The sequence below is a fragment of the Molothrus aeneus genome, chromosome 1 (genome assembly GCF_037042795.1).
Source record: "Molothrus aeneus isolate 106 chromosome 1, BPBGC_Maene_1.0, whole genome shotgun sequence".
In the NCBI taxonomy this organism is placed as follows: Eukaryota; Metazoa; Chordata; class Aves; order Passeriformes; family Icteridae; genus Molothrus; species Molothrus aeneus.
This window is the reverse complement of record NC_089646.1, coordinates 41336966-41354971: the sequence shown is the minus strand read 5'-3', so window position 1 is coordinate 41354971 and position 18006 is coordinate 41336966.

The window sequence follows — 18006 nt, the reverse complement described above, 5'->3', positions numbered from 1 at the left end:
CACAAAATTCTCACTAGATCTATTAAAAAAAGAAAAACTCTCATATCAGCTAACCTGTTAATCATGCATGCAAGATGGCAAATGCCTATGTAAGGGTTAAGAGGAAGAATTCTTTACTTTCTCAAGCCTACTGTCCCATCCTTTTAGCAAAATCAAGCCAACAAATGAACAAGAACATATTGCCAGAGAGAGGAGCTGCAAGAAATATTCTAAACCAGAAGAAAACGCATTTGGCCACAGCAGCAAAGAGTCAGTTGACACACTCAGCAGAATTTCTGAGCTTATGAATAAAGATGACAACTGAGAACTGAGCCAAAACTCAGAGTAAAAACTACATAGCAATATTCACACCTCTAACGAAGCCAGGGAATTTCTGGCTCTGCATCTTTTGTGCTTTAAATATGACATTTTTGGCATTTTGCCTCTTTGTGTGTGTGTGTTTTAGTAGTGTAAAGAGATCTTAACTTTAAAGAACCTCTTATTCTGCTTTTTTCCAATTAAATACCCTGCTAACAACCTCTGAAGTCAGGGCCACATGATCATCAGAGAGTTGGGCTCAAAGTTAAACAAAAATACAATTAGACCAGAGTGATCTTTTTTCTCCCCGAACAGCATCCTGCCACTCACATGTTATCCTTTTTGCCTTCAATTCACTTCTGGGCATGCTGACACTCCTCCATATTTGTTTCTGGAGGTACTTTAGAGCTAAGCTATAAGTGAAGTCTAAGTCACTTCTCACTAGCCCCATAAATTTGTCAGATAGGAAAATGCCAAAATAATGTGTAAAATTACTCCATCAATTCCCATTGCCTTACAAAATATCTTGGCAGGCTAATTTTATTTTCTTTAGACCATCTTGCAACAAGTTTGCTGGAAACATCATGTTTTGACAGATTTACTGTCCCAGGGGTTTTTTTTGTGCAATACTTGCAACAATTTTAGCTTGTAATTAAGAACGGATGGAACAAAATTACACACAAGGGTTTGTAAATGGTTACAAGGGGCCTTGCTCATTGCTCTCATGGAGAAGGAGACAGAATTATCCTCATCAAGTTTGCAACCACCTGTAGGAGAAAGGCATGTGGGGGGATGCAGCTGATATGCTCAAGGACAGCGCTGCATTTAGAATGAGCCAGATGGGAGAAATGAACTGTCAGTAAACTTCATGAAATTCAGTCAGGACACCTGCCCTGCCATCTCTGGAACAGGCTAACATCCAACAGGAAACAGGCTGGGACTGCCTGGCTGCGGAGCAGCTCTGTGGAGCAAGGACTGAGTTCCTGGGGCACACACACCTGGCTGAACCTGAGCCAGCAGGATCCTGGCAGGGATGAAGGCTGAGTGCCCTGGGCTGTGTCAGCAGGAACACAGCCAGCAAATGGGGAAAGCAGTCATTCCTTCTTGCTAGGCATTGGTTTGGCTGTCTCTGGAACACAGGGTTCATCTCTGGGCCACTGAGTACATGAAGGTTGTCCATGAACTGCAGCTCAGCAGAGAGTCCCTGAGGTGGCTGAGGCTGAAGCCTCTTGTGAGGAGAGGCTGCAGGAGTGGGGCTGGCTCAGCCTGGAGGTGGGATGGCTTCAGGAAACTGCAGCCCCCAGGACCTGCAAGGCTCAGGCTCTTTGCTGAGGTGAATAGTGGCAGAATAAGAGACAGCAACCATAAATCAGAATTAAGCATTTTTTCTTGGATATAAAAAAAAAGTGAATTTCCATGAGGATAATTATGCAGTAGAGAAGGAGCAAATCTGGTAGGCCAAAGCCCTAAGCAACCTGTCAATACCTTGTTGGTTGCAATGTATTCTCTTTGTTGAGTCCTTCTTCTCACTCTACTGCCTCAGCTGCTCCAACTGTACATTAATTCCTCTGGAGGGGAGATACCTGATGAAGTGTGTTTAAAACAATTTGTAAGTAGGAAGGAAAAGAAAAGCAAGTTGGGGAAGGATGCATAAAAAATTCTGCCACAGTGCTGAGGCAGCAGAAAATAATCACACATAATCATATGTGCCAATACAGTTAACAACTAAAATACTTTGTATGCTGTGATTAATTGACATCAGCTTTGATGAATGTTGGGCATTTCATCTTTAAAAATAAATTTTCATGAGAGAATGTGCTTGCATGGTCTATACTCACCAGTGCTGATGATTTTGCTCATTTCCTTCAAAGGGCTTTCTTCCTTATAGACATTCCTCACGCTGACAAGTGAAGAAAAATTTGACCCAAGTCTTTTTGTTCCATACTGACATCTAAATCATTGGTGTGGAGGGGTTTGTAGTAATTTCTGCTTTAGGAAGAGATCATGAAGTAACACATATATGTACCTCCCTATCACCACAGGTCACTACAGACTATTACCCTGACACTTTTGGATCACCTAAGGAGTGATAAAAGAAAAGAGGGCACAGAAAGCACTTAGAAGTTTAGGAGATTGCACAGTGGTGACAGTGGAAACATAGAGATGTGTTAATGAAGAAGCTTTCATATAATCAGTTTAATATTTTTTTCTTCTGCAGTCCACATCTGAAAAATGCCAGTATAAATGCGTGATACTCTAAAAAATATTGGTCTGCCATGTCACAAAACAGTCCATTTCATCCACTGATTTTACAGATGCTTTCCCTGTGAAAGTTTAAGGCTGAACTGCTGAACAGCCTCTGCCAGCTTGTGAGGATTTTCTCTATGAGCTGAGGAAGGACAGCTTTGGTGTCCTTGCAGGACAGTGGGTGTGGGCTCCTGGCTTGCAGGGGGATGTGTGGTGTCCATAGTGTACGTGCTGGATGTAGAGCCAGCATGGCAGCACACACTGCTGATTTCCTGCCTGAGTCAGCCAGAACTCTCCCCGGGGCTTTTCCTGCCCTACAACTCCTCAGCAAGCTCAGACCTCAGAGCAACACATGGGTCCTATCAGATGCTATTCTTATCAATTGTGTGGGCCAGGAGATACAGAAGCAACATGTAAATGGAAACCCCTTGTTGTAGCTACCGATACTTTCCAAACTGTAGTTTGAACCACTAACATTCAAAACATAAAGGACCAATTTCAGTGTGGGAATAGCTCAGTTAACTTCTAGGAAATTATATTGACCTACCCAGAGATAAATTTTCCTCTAACCATGAATGCAGTTAACATAAACAGCCATAGAGAAACTGGGTAGATCATTGATTTTTTTAGATTATTTTACATGTAAACTAACTTCACCTTCTGGATTTAATGAGTGTTGATTCAATTTTATGGACTGTTATTTCTTCAGTGGCCCTGATTCACATAAAAATCTCATTGGGAAAAAGTTCTGGGATTCCAGCTGGTAAAAATTAGCTCTATCTTCATTCTCCACCTGCTTTTCCCTTTGTTAGGATCATGCATGTTATTGTGGTTTTATCAAAAAAGTGAAATACAATTTGATAGTTATGATTTAAATAACAAAGAACTTGTGGGTTTGGATGTAATAAACAGGACTGTCTGTAAAAGCAGAGGTTTGTGGAAATTGATTTTATATATTCACTAAGGCTGAGCATTCTAGTTCTTACAGTTATTTAGACTAACTTGAAAAATTCAAGCATTGTTTCCCTATTTGGAGCTTCACCTTTGTTTGGTGTAAAACACAAATACTAAGTGGCCTGGGCTATTGGCAACTCTTAGTTACTGGTCTCTGCAAGCTCCAGACTCTCAGGTATCAGAATATTTTTCTTCTCAATTATGTTGAAGTTAAGCAACATTTTGAAACACTTGTACTTTTCCAAGTGTTGACTGTAAGGCAGAGAACAAGTGAAAGCTAAGAAGAAGGACCTGAGTATCCATCCTCAGACAAGAACCCAGCCTCTCTAGTTACCCTTCCCACTGAAAAAGATGTCTAGAAGATAAGGCAGGGATGCTCAGCTATGAAGATTGCAAGACTAAGAGTCAGGAATGTGGAGTGGAAAGTAGACACTGAACACAGTATTCTTTAGGTAAGCAAACACTTCTTAAACAAACTAAACCACCTATGTGTAGTATAAAATTTCCTTTGTAACATGGGTAGAATGCTTATGTTAAATGAAAATCCATAAAATATGAACTCCAGCACAGAACCACTGAAAGGAGCCCTGCCACTGCTTAGTGAAAGCAACGCTGATGTTTGAGAAACTAAAAACTCTTTCCTTCCCAGAGTATTTCTGATGTTCTATTGTTTGCTGCAAACAAGGCAGAGCAATATAACTCTACAGGATGCTGCTTGCAAATTGAAGAACCTACAACATTTTTGTGCTTTTTTTTTTCTAAAAGTATTCCTATAGATAAAGCACTTGATCATGCCTCTATGCTGCACTATCCATGAGACATACTTTGTAAAAAGCTTAACAGAGAAGTTTAGTTTCAATTGTGGCCAAGTAATTAAGAAAAAAAATATTCTTTTGCATAGAAAAGAAAACAAAATAACAGAGCTGTGCATTCCTGAGGTTATTTTAGAATGCATTTGTTCCTGTCCGTCACTGTCTGTGGTAAGGCAACAGAACCTGTGATTTTTGACTAACTTGGTGCTGCAGCCACTTGTGTCAGTCACTTTGCTAAAGAGCAGAGGTGGATGGTGATCAGCATGCAGCACAAAACCAGCTTATCCACAACCATGTCCTCCTAATCTCTGCCCAAGCACTGTCAGAGTCAACAAAGTATTACATAAAGGTATCAGTAAGAAAGATCCAGTCTGTAAGTACCATTTAAAGTAAGTTATGGCCAGAGGTCTGACACTTTAGAAAAAGGAGCTCTTTCAAAAAATTATTCCTTTTCTCTGGAGTTAGGTTGTACCATTCTTGCCTTTGCTGGAGCTATAGAAGCAATATACAGTATTTTCTCAATGGCTGCAAAGTATTTGCAATAAATAACAATTTTAAGCTTTCTCCAAACACACCCTTTCAACAAGTTTTGGCCTGTCCTTTTTTTCTTGAAACACTCTGAAGCCCACAGATTTTACATCTACATTGCATTGCTGATGGAAATGATGCCTTCCTTTTCTTTGATCCATCCATTTCCTTTCTCTGTGGGCTGGTGCATGTGTACAATCCATAAACATAAATAGATGAATATAACTAAATATATATAAACAAACAAATATATATATATATATATATATAGAGAGAGAGAGAGAGAGAGAGAGAGAGAGATAAATAGACCTCTCCCCAGTTAGGGACATGAGTAGCATAAAAATGATTTATGTGGCCTATTTGTTTCATTGTTAGGGTTTGCTAAGGAACATGGTAGGGTATATAAAAAACCCTGGATCAAGCAGGTTTCAGATTTCCTTTGAATACAAATGAAAGTTATTATTTGCACAGCATTGCTAAAAAGCTGAGTCATCTACTTAAAGGCAAAATTCTGGTGAGGAAGATTAATTGGTTTTCAGTGAACCCTCCCCCATACTTAGTGGTAGCTGTGTTCATTGCAGATGGAGTTCTTGACTGTACAATCATTACCACTGACATCACTGAAACTACTTAGAATCCATGAGCTGAAGACTGACTAAAGAATTAGACTGGTATTTATTCCCATTCTCAGGATGGGTCTGATCCTGGTTTACAGGAGACTTCTCTGATTGACCTGGGGGAGAGTGGGACTGAGCTCCAAATTGACAGTGTGATTAATAACAACAGCACAGTGATGCTCCAGTCTTTTTCATTAAAATGGATCCTGAATTTTTTGCTATAGAGATAGTGTCCTTGTTTCATCTGTGTCCTAGTACAGGTATCCTGATTTAAGTAGCTGAAGAAACAAGCAGAAGCCAAAGGCCACCAGGTCTTCTGCTGGTATACAGCATTGCAGCTCCACTGAAGGGCAATGGAGTTTCAGCAGTTCAGACCAGCTGAAGCTCTTCTGCTGAACTGCTTCTTGTAAACTGGAAGGAAAGGCAGAGCCCATATACCACAGAGCAGGCTCAGAATGTTTGAGACGCTTTTTCTTTGTAGCCAGGGAATATGCAGGTACTCAGGGGAAAGTGTGAAAAGAGTAGAGAAGCCAATAGTTAAATGAATGATTGTGATGAAGGAAGAAAGAGCTGTGAAAAATTGAAGAATAATGAAATAACATGGGGCAGTTGGGGTGGGAGGAAGCCCGTGATGTTTGGTCCCTCAGTACAGCTAATTAATAGCTGAAAAATGTGAAACAGGATGCAAAAAAACCACGTGGCAAATACCAGTGAGGCAACCAAGGCCATTTAGAGCACTTCCTATCAAAATTGAAACACATGCAAAAATAGAGCTGCAGAAAATCATTTCAGAGCACATGGTTGTTCTTTGTAAATTTTGGTTTACTCCTACTGGAAATTACCAAAGTGCTTTTTTTGCACAGAAGAAACTTGAAAGGTCCGTAACTGTGAATATTTTACTCAGCTTGAAAACACTCTGAAACCTGTTAGCTGAAGGGAAGGTGCAAGTTTCACATTGCTCCAAACCTCTCTCACTTCACAGAGTCCTACTACAGCTGTAAGCTGTTTTCTCACAGAGGCCAGTGCCACTTCTGTGGAGGGACCCAGAGACTTTCACTGCCATCCACTCTCTGTGAGGATCTACATAACATCATCTGGGGGGGTTGCCCAGGATTACTGAGTGCCCTGCTGGCCCAGCTATCTTTCATATTTGCATGCAGCTATGCTGCTTGGGAACCCTCCACAAATGCATTGGCGTGAGTGCGTACTCGGGTGTGTTTGTGTGTTTGCCAATATATTTGGCACAGACAGAATGCATCTGTCTCAAAGAAACTACAGGATATCTACTCTGACAGCATTCCAGTAATGACATTGAACTGAGGCAGACATATCTATGGAACAATCATGCATTTGTCTGGTCTTTTGAATCTGAAATGCTAACTTGAATTGGAAAGGGCAAGGCCCTTTCACAGCACTCATGAAGCAGTTGGGAGTAGGAGATCTAGAAGACTTTTTTTCTATCTTGTTCTTTGGAGCCTAAATATGCAAGAACAGAGCACAGCCCTGAGGGAGGCTTTGCTCATGCCTAAGCCCCTGACCTCAAAATGGAAAACTTGGAGTCAGCTAAGTCTCCCTGACAACAAAGAGGAGGGGAAATGGAATTGGCACTCCACATTATGAATATATTTGCATTACAATTTCATTCTCAAATGGGGAATAAACTGAATCAACAAAGAGCAGTAGTGATCTCTTGTCTACTATAAAAAACATACACGTATGTATATGTGTGTGTGCATGTTCACGTGTATCTATATCTATATCTATATATGGAATGGAGAGACAAAGTCTGCTCGCCCTTGGGGGCATGGCAGGCAGCATTGGGTGTGCCAGGGCAGGAAACAGCACTTATCTTATCCTGTGACATTTTGGGGTCCTCTTTGAGCCAGGAAATGCCATCATGACCTGCAGCAGATAAGATAAAGAGCTCTAAAGAGAGCTGCAGAGTCTTTATGAGTAATCAGAGCCTTTATGTGAAATCAGTTGTTTCAACAACTGCTTATATTCTGTGTATTCAGAGAAACTAGTACTGATTTCCCCACTTGTTTCTTGCCAGTGATACCACTGACATTTTCTCAGAGATCTCTCAAGACCTGAAATCTACCCTGTGTTTTGGAAAAAAAAAACCAGCAGAAATGCTTGGCAACTTGAAGAATCCATAACCAAAACAATCCCTCTCTGCCTTCTCTAGTTCAGATTCCCTACCTGGTAAAAGGAAGAGTTAAAAGTGAAAGGAAATGGAGTATGACATCAGACCTGAGGCCAAGTCCTTAATTTGTTTTTTTGCTGAGGCTGAACTCAAGGAAGTCAACTGGATCCTTGCCTGAGTAAGTAATGAGCAGAAATTAAGGAAGGGCTTGAAGCCTGGGTCTTTGATGATTAGGTCAATGCCTTCCGTGTAATCCCAAGTGACCAAAAGAGCACAGAGAAGAAAAGAAAACTACCCCTTAGCACTTCCCATTGCCAGCTGAAGCAGGAGGACTCATAGAATCAGGATTCTACAACAAAGCTGTTAAAACCCCATGGAAATGAGAAAAACACTGGGGCTGGGTGGTTGCAGCCATGTGGCTGTAAAGTTAAAATAGAGCCATTTTCAAATTTGACAGATTCCTCTCCAAAATCTCTGTGAAGCACAAGGCTGTACACACACATCTCCTCTGAGCACACCACAGGATTCCAAATCAGACTGGAGATACATTCTGCAAAGCAATTGTCCAAGGATGTAATCCAAATGCCTACATCACCTACCGCAGTGAATTCAAGGCCTGATTCATTAAGTCCAAGGACTGGGTTTGCAAAGCTTTCATTGAAACTATTGTACACTATGCAATTACAATAAAATAGATGACTGCTTTTACTTACAGGTATAGGACATGTACAAAGCAGATTGGTTCTACTAACACATAATATCATGCCAGAAGTTCTCCCAGAAAGAGAATGATAATGTTCCAGAAAGTAACCAATACGTGACCCTGCTTGGTCTCCACAGAACTGTGGACACCGTTTTTCTTGGATCGAAATGTTATGGCCAAATTTTGCATTGAGTCATTACTCAGACAGTCTTATTGACTCCCATGGAATTGTACCAATCCAAATCAACCCCAGCTGTCCAACATCCTTCCCTTGACTCCTAACCCTTTGCAGTCCTATTCTTCCCACCTCACAAAGCTTGCCTTGAGCTAATTCAGTGGCAGGAGTACAAATGCAATACTGCAGAACTGACTGGTTTTATGTATTCATAGCCATAGCAGCCAGAGAGAGTCAGTAATCCTGGAATCATCTGATTAGACAGCACACAAAGCTAAATTTAATTCCATTGTTTTGCTGCCTGCAGCAGTAGTAGGGAAAGGAAAGCTATTAGTAATCCCCTTCTGTATTGCTCTCACTGTAAATAAGTGTTTTTAGTGGATTCCCCAAGGATGTAGATTTCATATTACAAAATGTTCTTATTGCTGTATAAATTATGGGTGTAAATTAAGGTGAAAAGGTAATGAATATATAACCAAGAGTGCTCAGGGTGTAAGCTCTTCAAAGGGCTTGCTTGGAGACTCAGATCACAGCACCAATGAGGATTTATACTTATACTGTTGATCTGAAACAAACAAGATCATTCTAAACAGGAGATAACTTAAGCAGATTAAATAAGCATTGTACAAATATGTATACAGTTCTGCTTCACCCCACCCCGTTTCCTCCCATGCACATCACTTATTTGCATTTATTATATTACAGGTAGGAAAGAAATGTTCAGTTGCTTAGGATTAAGCTCACAAGGAACAGAAATTGCTGAGGTAAGTACTCAGTGGTTTGGCTGGCTCCAGCACTAAGCCAAGGAGGCAGCTGGAGGGATCCTCACTGCAGATTGTGTCAGGAGCCCTGTGTGCCTGGGCACAGTGTGAAGGGGAACCTCAGGCTCGCACCCCCTGGTGCTGAGAGACTCTGAGTGCTGAGTGTCTGTCACAGAGCTACTCTCACCTTGAGGAAGATGGGAGTCAAGTCCTCTGGGATGCCTTCACACACAACTGGCTGAGGTAAGCAAACAAATTTATAGGAGACAGCCCAGTCTGGGAACTCTGCCAGTAGGAGAAGGCAGAGAAGAGTCTGTCTCTGACATCTGTAACTAAAGATGGTGTTCCTGCAGTGCTCATAGAGGATGGCTGGCAGCACCACAGAGATCTAAGAGCAAGTAAGACTTCAGCTTTACGAGGTTTAAAAGAAGTGCTACTTACTATGCAACTGTGCATTTGAAAGACAGAGCCCTCTGCAGACATTAATGCTTTCTTTCGCTCCTCTCACAAGCATTTGACGTATTTTTGCTCACATAAAACTTGCCCACCAATTCCTTTGTGCCATGCTTTTAGGAGATGTCATAATAAATAATTTTTTCACTAATAGTTTGCTTCTACCTCATGTAGCACAACATGTTATACATGTATCTGGAAGAGGACAAGCATCTAAAATGTATGACCTCCCTTGCTGGCTGTCTGACTAAATATGAGGTCTACACCACATACAGCAGACAGACAGAAAGGATTTGGGAACAGCAAAACCAGAGGGGCAAAAGAAAAGGTATCCATTTGGCTTGTTGTTTCCGTGTTGCCAGCAATGAAGTGCTGGTGTTCCTACACTTATCCTTCATGTACCCAGCCACGTCATTGTTACCCAGATGTCAAACCTGGGCTGTGCTGGGACTTGCTGCAGAAACCAGTGTCTCTTTACAGGAAAGCAGTGTGTGCATATGTGTATCTATGCACATATAGATAGTGCAGGATTCTGCACTGAAGGACAAAATGCTCCTGACACATTCCAGAACCCCACAAGCTGCAAGTAGTGCATTTTGCCTTAGCACAACTGCATTCAGCTGAGGACATATTTCAGGCTAGGTTAGAATAAGAAAAAGTTTCTGGTGTAAACACATTGGGTTTCAAACTTCGAAAGTCACTTTCTGAGATTACTCCCCCTGGCAGTATGCAGTTTAATGGCACATACATTTGCTGTTTTCACCTACATGTTCATTACCAAAGTGAGAAGAGCAGGCTGAAAAGCATGCTAAAATGAAAGCACAAGGGTATTTCTTACAAGAAAAGTGGTCTTAGGTAAAGGGAAGAGATGGATATTTCCCTGCTCAAGCCAGGAACACAGATACAGAGCTCAATGTAACTGCAGATTCTGATACCAGATTCATTATAAGCTGGACATTTATTTTGTACAAGAGAACATAATTCTGAGAAGCTCTCCAAGAGACAGCTGTGTAAAATCCAAATTTTAAGGGCAAACAGAAATAAAAGGTTGGAAATAGGATCTTCTGCTACATACCAAATGAGTTGTTTTTAATTACAGAATCTCAAGTGTTAAAATTACTGCATACTGGGTGGAATCTGGCAGCCTCACGCAAAGAAAGCAAACAATGGACAAAATACAGTGAAATGGTGTGTTAAAAATTCTCCAAAATAGTCTGCTATTATAAGTCAATATTTTCTGAAGCTGTCAGATAAAAATTTTAGGTATCTGCAGAGTCTGCCAGGATGGTATGGCAGATCTGTCCAACCATGAAACTCCTCAGCTGGGGCTCAGCAGTTTGTCCAGCTGCAAAGCCCAGAGCAGGCTGAAGTAGACCAGGGACAAGAATCTGGCACACCCCGTCTTAACCCACTTGGCAGATCACAGATAAGGAAGCCACCATATGTAAGAAACAGTAGCTGAGGTGCCAACTTCCAAAAATCTTTGGGTGGTACTGCAGGCTCTCAGAGGCAGGCAGAAGTCAAAGTACATAGGGAAATACTGCAGTGGGATTGTGAGAGATTAACTGGGAAGTCTGAAGCCTTAGATTTTAACCCAAGACCATATACTGGGAAGTCTGAAGCCTTAGATTTTAACCCAAGACCATATACTGGGAAGTCTGAAGCCTTAGATTTTATCCCCAGACCATATAAAAGTCTCACCCAGGACCAGAGCACAGCATGGTCTGAAGTTGCATTAAGAAACCAACCAACTAGACAAAAAATAAATCCCAGTTTATACTGAAAGTAGCAATTCTGTTTCAAAAAGCCTCCTTCAGCTATTTCACCCTTCCCTTTGGTTTCAACTATTGTTCAAATCTTTAAAATTCTGCATCAGTTCTTTAATCTTATGGAACCAAATTTCTATTTTGCAAGGAAAGGGGAATGTAGGTTCAACTAAAAAGCAGAAACTCAGTGAAGAGCAAAAGTAGTTTAAGTATTTCAAAAGGACATGCCCCTTCTGCCCCTTCCAAAAATTCAATTGGAAGTGTGCAACTGATAAAGAAATCCTATAGTACTTTAACTTGGAAGCATTCAAACTGTTGAAAAATAACATTGCAAAGCTGAAGAAATAAATCAAAGTTCAATGGCCAAATTCTGCACTCAGAAAAGAACAGCTAAGATCAGAATCTCTCCCAATTGCTATCTGTTTTCCTATTGTATAATTAAATCTTGCAACTTTTCCTCAGACAAAATCATCCTCTGGGACTGCTGGCATTTTTTAGGACTTCAGAAACTTGGCAATTGGTGTTTTAAGGAGGAAAATCTTTAGGAGTTAAAAGTGTACAGCTGAACTGCAAAGAACTGTCCAGAAGTGGCACGGCCTCATCCCCTAGCAACAGAAATCAATAACAACAAAGATAATATAATTACACCACAGAAAGGATCCAGAGGGCAGATTATGTCAAGTATTATGTTGTTAAGAAAGAATGACATGTGAAAGGGACAGTTTTAAACATGGATGAAAATACAGAAAATGTGCAAGGTCGATAGAGAAAAGTGAAATACGAACACAGAATAAATTAGCCTGCAAACCCTTAAAAGGGAAAGAAAATTATTCCTGTTCCTGCTTTCACTGTTTTATTTATTCAGTACACAGAATCAGATTCCCAGGGGAGCAGAGAAAGGCATTTTATTTCACAAGAAGCATAGTGGCACAGGGAAAATAGATGACCCTATGATGACAGCCTTGTTCTGGAGCTCTGAAGACCCAGTTCATTTCCTGTTTTGGTACAGATGGTCCATACTACTCAGACAAATCATGGGCTTCCTGTTCCTCTGTCTCCCATTTGGAAAAGAGTGCCAAGTATTAGGATTCAGAGCTGAGATGGAACAGATACTGCTGTAGTCTGGGGATGACATGGAATTAGCTACAACAGAAGGATTCCTGTCTACATTGGCATGGAACACACATTTGTCTCTTGAACAATGCACTTCACTTTTGCTGTTCAGGTTGCTCAGATGCCTAGTGGAGGCAGGGCATAGTGCCTGGGCAGCCTCCACTCCTCTGCAATACTTGGAACTCCAGCACCACCCGCCTGCCAGCACAAAGGGTGCTTGAAAATGAGTTCCCTCATACAGCTCCCTGCCAGGGCTTTCATACAGCTTTGAAACATAAAGTAACGTGGGGCAACTTTCCAAGGACAGTCCCATTTCAGGCAAAACTGACAGGTACTAATAAAAGCCTATATGCCTATTGTAGTAATATCCTATCACCAAATCACCTGATCCCCCTCCCACAGTTTTGGCTATTTCTTCCCTATACCACTGCCATGTGAATGTTGCTTTCTACTCAGAGTCCTAAGCAGGCTCTGGCTAAAGTGGCCCTGCCTTTTTCAGCCATGTCCAAGACATTTGCTGAAATTAAACTACTTGAACCAACAGAAAATCCAACAACTGCAAAAGGAACATCAGAGGTTAATAGTGGTGTCTTATCATGATTTCTACATATTGATGTCCCACATACCGATTTCATGCATACTGATATGTAGAGTAAGCTACAGCTTGGTGAACTCAGTTTCTAAGTACTCATGGATCTCAAAAGCGGGAACAAGGTAAGATGTTTATAGTAAGAAATTTTTGAGGGGATGAAGATGTGCACTAAGAGTAAAATTTTCACTTATTGCATTTTTGGCATAAGTGAAAGAACCTTTTGAATGACAAATATATGCTCATGAACACTCTTAGCAGTGCAGCCAATAATAATGAAAGAGCCCAAACTAGAGTGACAGAGAGAGAAAGAGTATTAGAATGTATGTGAGGCGTAACTCACACTATGGGTTTTGTCTCTTAAACAGTCTTTATTTTACCTGTTCATTGCCATCCTTTCTACCCCTGCATCAAATTCTAAATTTATTGCATTCATATGTCACACATAGAGGACACAGAAACAGAGTGGCACCTAAGCACAGAGACTACATCTACAGCAACAAATGCAGCAGGGCCAGGAACAGTCCCGGACACTCTGTCTCAATCATCCATGCTGTTAACTTGTCACGTTTCCAGGCACAGTTTTGGCCCAAGGCTGATAGCCCATTCTGAAAAGTCCTGGGCCCTGTTCAGAAGTTGATACTGGCCAGGGAAAATTCCCAATGGCAGTTTGGATGAAGACACCTGATTTGGAGAATCAGAGAATTTAACAGTATGGACAGGTTCTTCCATGCTCTTTGGTCTCAAAACCAATCCTGTGGACATTTAATTAACTCATATGTACGTTATCTGTGATTATTTGTGCCTTCTTACCATGAGAAACAAGCGCTACTATTCTAAAGTATTTCTAATTATTTTTTAATTAGAAAGGTTTGAAGTAATTATTAGAGACAATTGCTTCTTTCCTCCAATCTGTGCAGAGTCCTATAGCATTTTTTGAACCTTTACAGGCAAGACCCAAAACTGGGCACCTATCCAGGACTGCTTTGCTGTTATACCCATCTTAATGTCTCTTTTATGAGTAGAAGTAGCTGATATCAGACCAATTATGGTCATTATTCCTGTCATAAGATGTAAAACTCAGCACAGATGGTATCTTATTCAACCTTAACATGATGCAAACAAAAGAACTATTTTAACACACTGTATAAAATCAGGGGACTTTCCACACTCTTTCCCAGGAGTGCCTAAGAACTGATGATTTAGTTGCCTTGGCACCTACCCTAGACCCATCAGCCAAACTAGACTATTTTTCCTTCAGAACAATATGTTTTGCAGATATTACTAAATCCTGGTTTTTTTCCCCCAGCTTCATATGGAACTGTGTTAATCACAGCTCAGTGGATGGGAGAATCAGCACAGTGGATGCAGTTTTGTAAGCCTTTTTCACAGCTTGCACAGTCAGGCTCCTCTAATACTGCCTGTGACAGTTCTCCCATCTGAGCTGCTGTTTAACTCATCTGCTTCTCCTTTGTACCACCCAGCTCATCTTTTCTAAATCTTAAAAAGTTTTATCGAAGACCAATCTAGTTACTGATACTCCATGTGATAAAAATGCGCCAGAGTTTTCAACCAGGACTCCCTGTAAGGTAATTTGAAGCAAGGTCATTACCTGCATTTATTAGCAGTTTTTGAAGAGAAAAATACTTCTGAAGGTTGAGGTTAAAAAAATGAAACTGAAATGAGTTAATACATTTTTTTTCTATCTGGTAATCTTACAATCTGCAGGGACACAGATTATTTCTATAGTTCAATTTACTGGTGTGTATTCATGTGAAGTAAGAAGATTTTCCACATGAAGTAAGAATACTTTGATTTTTTTTTCTGGCAAGTACTGTGTTAAAAAAATTATGATGTTACATCAATTTAACAGAGAACAACATAGAAGTAAATTGTAAGCAGGTAGAAAACATAGTCAGTATTAAAAAAATAAAAAATGCACAGATTATGTCCCAGTAGTAAAGAATGTACATAGAAAATGGTGTTGTGGTGACAGGATTCATGATTATTCTGTTGTCTAAGATATTGCCATTCCTCAAGGATACTGCAGTTGGTTGTTAAATAGTACATGACATCATGGTGAAAAAACTGATTGATCTATTTGGAGCTGTGGAGAAGAACATAAAATCTTTGCTACTTTATAATTTAAGCTTATATTTAAGCTAAGTTTTAGTTCTTTGTCAATGCTAATGTCTCTGAGTATCTGAATGTCAGCTGCCAAAAATAATTGGTCTGATATCTTTGTTTATCTTTGTTTATCTTTGTTTATTGCTGTAAACAAAATAAATAAATTAATTTTTGGTCAACTCTTTTGAAAGGACTGCATTATTTAGACAAGCCATGTATTTTATTGCCTCTAAAAGCTCCTGGTTTGGCTCAGAACCATTTAAAAATGACACTGAACAATGCTGAGTATATGTTTATATAGATGAGCATATTATTAGCCTTGATCCAATCAATCTTGCATTTCAATTGCTACAGGAAATGGCACTGGCATGGATCAAATAACACACACAAATCATTACAGTTAAACAGAATGCAAGTTATTGAAAAATTCCTCCCTAATTGATGGAAATATTTGTCTACTTCCCTGCTCTCAGCTTCTTTCATATCTAGTACATAAGAAGGCATGTTGCTGCTATTCTTGGTTCTGAATTGCAGTAACATGTCCAGGATCACATACATTTATAAAGAACTTCAGAAACGTATGACCTAGCTGGATATGGACAACAATACTTCTGTGATAAAGTGTGAGGCAGAAACACTGTAGCTTTGAGAGGTATGACTGAAAAAATGCTAATAAATGTTCACTGGTTTGGTGTACAGTAAAGAGTGAAAGAGTTCATGTCTTGAATTGACTGGAGAAGTCTTTGAGAAGAACAAACCCCTGTCAAATTTAGCAATTTCAATGTTAACTTCCAAGTATTTCCAGATTTTCTTAATAAAATCCCAGGTTTCATGTTTGTAGGTTTTTTCCCCTCCAAGTTTAAAGAAAATCATGGAACTATAAGAAGAATAAAATAATATAAAACAAAAAATTATACAAATTTATCCAGAAGCTTCTGAGGAATGAAGGCGACACACTGTTTCCCAAATTGTGTTATAAAAAAAGGCAACAAAACCAAATACCCTTGCAATTGTTCAGCAAAACTTCCTGTTGTAAACGCATGACTAGCTTCTCCTAAAATGTGTCTGGACAATTCTACAGGAGAAAGTTAAAAGGTGTTTGTACATGAGTAAAAGAAGAGGGGAGAAACTACAAAAGAAGAATCACAAAGGGTTTAAAAGGAAAAGTACCTTTAGCCTGGTGTGGAAGATAAAAAGTGAAATCTTACTAGGAGACTGAAGTTAATAGAAATATGATCTCGGAAGAAAAAAATACTGGAAATTTATTTCAAATAAGGCCTTGATTGCTATAACTGATAATGCTGCAAGTGTTGCCAAGGGGTAATCTCTTCCTGAGTATGGGTCCTAAAGAATTCTCCACGAGAGCATGGAGCTGTGAAGGAGAGCAGCCTGCCATGCCCTTCATTTCTGCTGCTCAATGCCCTGAAGAAAGCAAGAGGAGTCAAATGGAAGTGTACCTAAATTTGCCCTCAGTAGCTGCTTCTAGCAGACTGTTCCTATGCCCAAGGTAATGCAGGGGAGTAAAGGTATTGCTATGCAAAATGAAGGGCCTGCCCTTGCCAATCCATCTCCGCTTCAAGAAGTACATTAATTTCTAATTTAAACACGAATAGGTTTGAAATACGTGTATATTTTGTTACAGGTGTTTCTTCCTCACTGGCAAACCAAATAGAAAAGGCTTGCCCATTTTTTACCCACTGACAGAATGGGCCTGTTGGAAGAACAGTTCTTCTTTGCCCCTTAAAATACAAAGGATGTGATTCTTGTCTGCAAATGAATAAAAGAAATAACTGCTGAAGTTAGTGAAGCTCAACAGTAATGAAAATGAGAACCACATCCTAAATGTCAGCATGGTCCCTCCAGATTTTCTGTACTGCTTGGCACTTAGACAACACTTTTTATCTGAGGAACTCAAAAGGCCAGTTCTTAGTTCAATTTTGTAATACCCTTCTGAGGCTGGTAAAATGCCCAGGTAAGGGAACTTGAGTACAGAAAGGTTAAATAATTTACTGACAGTCACACACAGTCAGCAGCAGAAACCAGAGGCCCAAATGCCCAGACCTGTGCCGTAAATGTAACAAGCAATAAACAAATTCTGGTCATTGTCAGTAGATTTGTGTATCTGTTCTTTAATGGAATGCATTGACTATGCATCCTTTGGGGCTTAAATGCTCAGTAAATCAAACTGAGCTAAGGCTTGTTTTAAATAGATGTAGATTTCTAAAACAAATAGCAGCATTCACTCAGAGAAGTGGATCATAACTCATGGGTAGGCTGTTGTTTTGGAAAGAATAATCAGCAAAATGCAGGAAGAATTTTTAGAGTGTTTTTCAGTAACAGTTATTACTCCTGCACCATATTACATTTAATAGCAAAGTCCCTGCTGCAACTGCAATACTGCAAATGCCTAAAATGGTTCTTTGTGGAGGATAGGAACTATTACATTTAGTTTCTATGCAAAGATACTGATGTCCATTTGGAACCTGGAAAAGAAGAAGATTCAGCTAAAACAAATTTCAATTTTGAATACCTCAGGTAATAACAGTTGAAGGAAAATGGAACTAAAATGCTACTCCATTTATGTATCTGTTATACAGTACTTTTCACAAAAATTTGATGTAAAAATGAACTTGTATTTCACGACTTCTGGAATTCTAGACCAACATGCTACCCACAAGAAATCCTGTTTAGCATTTTTTTAATTAGTGAAAATCCATC